The sequence below is a fragment of the Neodiprion pinetum genome, chromosome 4 (genome assembly GCF_021155775.2).
Source record: "Neodiprion pinetum isolate iyNeoPine1 chromosome 4, iyNeoPine1.2, whole genome shotgun sequence".
In the NCBI taxonomy this organism is placed as follows: Eukaryota; Metazoa; Arthropoda; class Insecta; order Hymenoptera; family Diprionidae; genus Neodiprion; species Neodiprion pinetum.
In genome coordinates, this window is record NC_060235.2 from 12,710,625 (window position 1) to 12,716,624 (window position 6,000).

The window sequence follows — 6,000 nt, forward strand, 5'->3', positions numbered from 1 at the left end:
TCGAAAATTTTTAACCGCGTTAACAACAGCAAGTGTTTCCAACTCGTACGAATGATATTTCGATTCAGCTGGTGAAGTACGTTTACTAAAATAAGCAATCACGCGCAATATATTTTCTTTTTTTTGCATTAGAATTGCCCCATAGCCCATCGAACTTGCATCAGTATGTAATTCAGTAAGACAATTCGGGTCAAATATTGTCAGTACTGGCTCATTGGTAAGTACTGAAATTATTTGTGTTCTAATATTCTCATGTAATTCTTTCCATTCAATGTTTCCTTTTGTTGCGGAAGTTAGCGCGTATAAAGGAGCCGCAATTTGAGAGAACCTTGGAATGAATTGACGGAAGTAAGATGCCAAACCAATGAATTGCCGTAATTGTGTTACCGTTTTAGGAGAGGGTAAAGATATTAAAGCTAGAATTTTCTTCTTATTTGGTCGGATTTCTCCGTTGCAAACTTCATAACCGAGATACTCTACTTTTTGTTTTAAGAAAGAGCATTTTTTGATGTTGAAAGTAAACCCGATATCTATCAAAACTTTTAATACAAGCTTCAACCTCTCCAGGGCTTCGTCCACATTGGATGCAACAATAAGAATATCATCCATGTAAATAATGACAAAACTATTCGCCAATTCTCCCAAAGCCTTGTAAACGGCCCTCTGGAAAACAGATGGTGCATTTCGAAGCCCGAATGGCATGGACAGATATTCATACTGTCCATTGTGAGTAATGAAAGCTGTATATTCGATTGAATTTTCATGGATAGGGATCTGATGGAATCCAGATGCCATATCTAAGCTAGAAAAGTATTTCGCCCCATGTAACCTATTTACTTGGTCAGAAATTAGTGGCAATGGGAATCTGTCAGGTACAGTATTATCGTTTAGTTCTCGATAATCTACACACATTCTGTCTGACCCGTCCTTTTTCTTCACGAGAAGGATAGGGCTAGCGAATGGAGATGAGCTTGGGCGAATTACGTTTGCAGCAAGTAACTCTTTGATTTTATTTTGAACTATTTTTTGTTCATCGTGGCTCAATCTATATGGACGTCTATATACCGTCTTATTTGGATCTTTCAGGCGAATTTGCATTGGGTCCGTTTTAGCAGGTTGCTTTGGTGTACCGGTTATAAAATGCTCTCTAAATTCTTGTAAAATTGAGAGCAACCGTTCTTTTGACTCAAAAGAAATGTCAGTCTCAATTTTGTCAAAATTTACTTCGATTGATTCTCCAATTTTGCAAGCATCGACACGGATTTCACGCATTAATTTCAATTCGTTAGAAGATACAAGCACAGTCAAACCCTGACTCAAAATTTCACGACCAATCGAAATATCACTCCTCAAATAATGACTTGGCAGAACATGAAAAAGAATTTCTAGGGCAATGTCGTCAATGTTTACTTTGGTAAGAATTTGCAAAGTACTATGGACACTTGTTTGTCCAATTCCAGTCATAGTGACGATATTATCAAGTCTTTTCCCGGAGAACCTTGACAACACTGATTCTTTTATTAAAGAACATTCGGCTCCAGAATCAAAATTAAATGAAAACTGCTCACCTGCATGCCTCAAAATGCCAGAAGGCGAATTCACTTCACAAATATCCACTCGTCGTTCGATATTGGATCCGTTAAAGCGTCCTGACGATGGCTTCTTATTCATTCCAGGACATTGCGAAGAATAATGCCCAGGTTCCTTGCACTTGAAACAGGTTATAGGCTTCCTCGTGTCACTGCTTGTAGATGCATCTCTCTGCCACACATTTGATGCTGCATTTTTCTCTTTTCTTTGATAGCACACAGACGATTTATGCCCGATCTTTCCACAGGTGAAACATTTCAGAAGGCTGGTGGACGATTTTTCTTTAAATCTTTTTGCTTCGCTGTGACGTTGTTCAGTGTGAAGTTCCGAGTTTTTCCTCTTCAAGTAATATACCGCCTTCAATTCTTTCTGTAATTTATTCCGTGTCTCAATTTCTTCCGTGAAAGCAAGGCGTTGAAGTCGTGGTTCAAATTGAGAAATGTGACTGAGGACGAAGGACACAGCAATCTGTTCCATAGAGAGATTCTTCCATCGGTTCATCAACGAGGTTATCACAGTGGCTGAATAAGCGGCAATACATTCTCCTTCCTTTGGCCTTCCTTGATTGATATTCATTAAGAAAGCAGCGAGGGTTTCCGGACATTCAAATCGTAGAGAAAATATTTCTTTAAATTCATTCCAATTTATTCCGGCAAATACGTTTTGAGTCAGCCAGGATAATGCCTCTCCTTTCATCGCACGGCTCAAAGCGTTCATGAGCGACGCTCCTTCTAACGGATGCTCCGACATACACATGTCTGCCGTACGAATCCAAGCTCGAGTATCGCTCACTTTTTCTGGGTCAAAGTCAGGTAACTCGATTTTCGTCTGAGAAGGTTTCTTCATTGCCTCAATAATCTGCATGAAATTATTTTGCTGCTGTTGCAAAAGCATTTGCCATTTTGCGTCGTCACGTCTCTCTTCTCGGTGAGAAGCAGATTCTGATCGGCGAGAAGCAGATTCTGGTCGGTGAGAAGCAGATTCTGATCGGCGAAAAGCAGATTCTGGTCGGTGAGGAGCAGATTCTGATCCCACTTCTGATGTCGGTGTGAAGCCTAGGAAAAGCGGAGAGGATGTAGGATTTCCAATTTGTGGATTGTTCATTATAGGAAGCGCGATAATCTCAACACGTCCGGTCAATTCGCTTGCTTTTCCGTGACTGTCGATTTCATCCAAGCGTTGTTATAAACAATTCATTTGTTTGTTCTATATTCAAAGCATGTTGAATAACGCTTGACGCTTGATACGGCGGACTCATTTAAAGTTCAAGTTTCCAATTCACTTGATGATGCATCCTCTTTATTCTTCTCCGACATACATATATATACATATATATACACATATATATATATACAGGGTGTCCCTAAATTGCCTCCCACGGACTAGCCAGCATATTACCTCGTTAAAATCCAACCGAGAATTTCTTTTCCGGAAGATCGTCCGAAGCATAGTTTTTGAATTATAAGCGATAGCGCAAGGCCAATCAGAGTGCACCATTTCATCTAGATTTGCCGCCACGGATATTGCTGTTTTGTTCGGCTGGGTGAATTATTATTATTTGTTTACGAATTAAATATCGGCACCTCCCCTCTTTCGCTGCTGTACCCCTTATGCTTGAGGATGCGCTTCTGTTTACACACACAAGTGTGCGCCCATGGATGTGCGGCCGGCAGCGTATGCCGCGGCAACAATACCGAGGTCAGCGCTCGAAAAGGGGTACAACAGGGAGAAAGGGGAGGTGCCGATATTTAATTCGTAAACGAATAATAATAATTCACCCAGACGAACAAAACAGCAATATCCGTGGCGGCAAATCTGGATGAAATGGTGCACTCTGATTGGCCTAGCGCTATCGCTTATAATTCAAAAACTACGCGTCGGACGAGCTTCCGGAAAAAAAATTCTCGGTTGGATTTTAACGAGGTATCGTGCTGGCTAGTCCGTGGGAGGCAATTTAGGGACACCCTGTATATATATATATAAATATATATATATACATGTGTATATTAATATATATGTATATTATGATTTTCAAGTTAATTTTAAAAAAAGGAAAATTGAAAAAAAAAATTTTTTCCACAATATTTCAATTTTTTAAAATTATGTATAATTATCAGAAAAATCCTGAATATTTTCGATTATTCGCTTATTTTTTATTTTATTTTATTTTTGTATAATTTTTTCCATTCACAATCATTTTTTATTCTATTACATAATTTACCTCAATCAACTTCATTTATATTCTATTATATTATGGTATAATATAAATATATATAAATATATATACATAAATATACATATATGTATATATATATATATATGTATATATATATGTATATATATATATATATATATGAATATATATATGGATATTATAATTTTCAGTTTACTTTCAAAAAGAGGGAAATTGATGAAAGAAAATTTTTTTCACAATGTGTCAATTTTTGAAAATTATGCATGATTATCAGTGAAATCCTAAATATTTTTGATTATTTGCTTATTTTTTATTTTATTTTATTTTTTTATAATTTTTTCCATTCACAATCATTTTTTGATTTATTACATTATTTACCTCAATTACCTTCATTTATATTCTACTATAATAATGTATAATATAGATATATATGAATATATATATACATATATATCTAAATATATATATATATATATATATATATATATATATATATATACATATACATACATATATATATATATATATATATATATATATATATATACATATATTTACATATATATATGTATATATATGTATACATATAATCATATATATATACACATATATGTATATATGCATGTATATATATATATATATACATGTATATATAAATATATATATGTATATTATAATTTTCAATTTACTTTCAAAAAATAGGAAATTGAGAAAAAAAAAATTTTTCTTACATCATTTTAATTTTTCAAAATTATGTATAATTATTAGAAAAATCCTGAATATTTTCAATTATTCGCTTATTTTTTGTTTTATTTCATTTTTGTATAATTTTTTCCATTCACAATCATTTTTTGATTCATTACATTATTTACCTTAATTACCTTTATTTATATTCTACTATAATAATGTATAATATAGATATTCATGAATATATATATATATATATATATATCTATATATATATATATATATACTGTGACGTGGTATTTCGTACTCCGTCACTTTATTTAATCATCGCATTCCCCTAGGTGCAGATATCGCTAAAAATAACGAAAGCACGTCTGAGGCCAATACTCCAAAAATGAACGACTAATTATCTTTAAGTTGAATTCTCTTTACTAAGCTAATTGTATGCTATTTTCTAATTCTGTAATGCTCTTTGAGAACCATCCGCGAGACCTTCACGTCAAGATACCAGGACACTGCCTGACAGGGGTCACGTACCAGCTCAACATCGACCACAACCGACTACAGACGAACGAATACCGCTGAAACCACTCCCGATGGATGCCTATCTAGTTGTCGAACAGGGTCGTGCGTGATGCACAAACAGCACCTCCAACTATTTGAGACTTATCGGCCAGGAGCCGAACCACGAACGAATGCTTCTACCGCTCGGATGCATCGTCAGGCGGCGTACAGGGCTGTGCGTCAAAAACACAACAAAGCCTCCCGTCGACGATACTTATCAGCCTGGAGCTGAACCGACCCTAACATCTACTAAGTCGTTGACTATCCAATAGAAGACGGTTTTCTCTTCACGAACCGTCTTATCGAAGGACTGCGGCGTGGAATAGGCTAATGATATGCTGACCACGTGGATCTGGTGGATCTAGTGTGGGGATCCGGGTTGAGGGCCATCACCACCAGATCGTTTCGGCATAAGGGCTTCGATGAGCGAGCGCCGGGATGCAGCGCCGACGAAATAGCTACAACGGGGAGTACCAGTGAAGCAAGGAGTGAGTTACAGTCGATCGCAAGTCCAAAGGACCGGTGACGTAATATTGCCGCACACCCCAATATCGCAACACATGAGCAGTACGACCCCCCCCCCTCTCACCAACGATACCGCATAGCTGAAGGAAAACATCTCTAACCACCTTCCGACGTCCCGATACCTCGATACCTGTCGTCAAGGGAAAAGAAAAACAAGCGGCGAGGGATTATCGCCGCCTACCCGTGGACCAGGCCACGCGACCTGCTGGTCCAATTAAAATACCGCAAATTTGAGGAAGAATCACGTGACAGCAGCTCGACGAAAATCAGGATCATCGCTCATCTCGTCACTCTACGTTCAGTTATCAATCATAGCAGACGTGCCTTTTTGTAACTCGACTTCCAGTTTCGTTGATAGCGCCTTTATTAATCCGACCTTCAGCTTTTGTTAATTGTACCAGTGTTCCCATTATCGCTTTGATTACCGCTATCGTATCGCA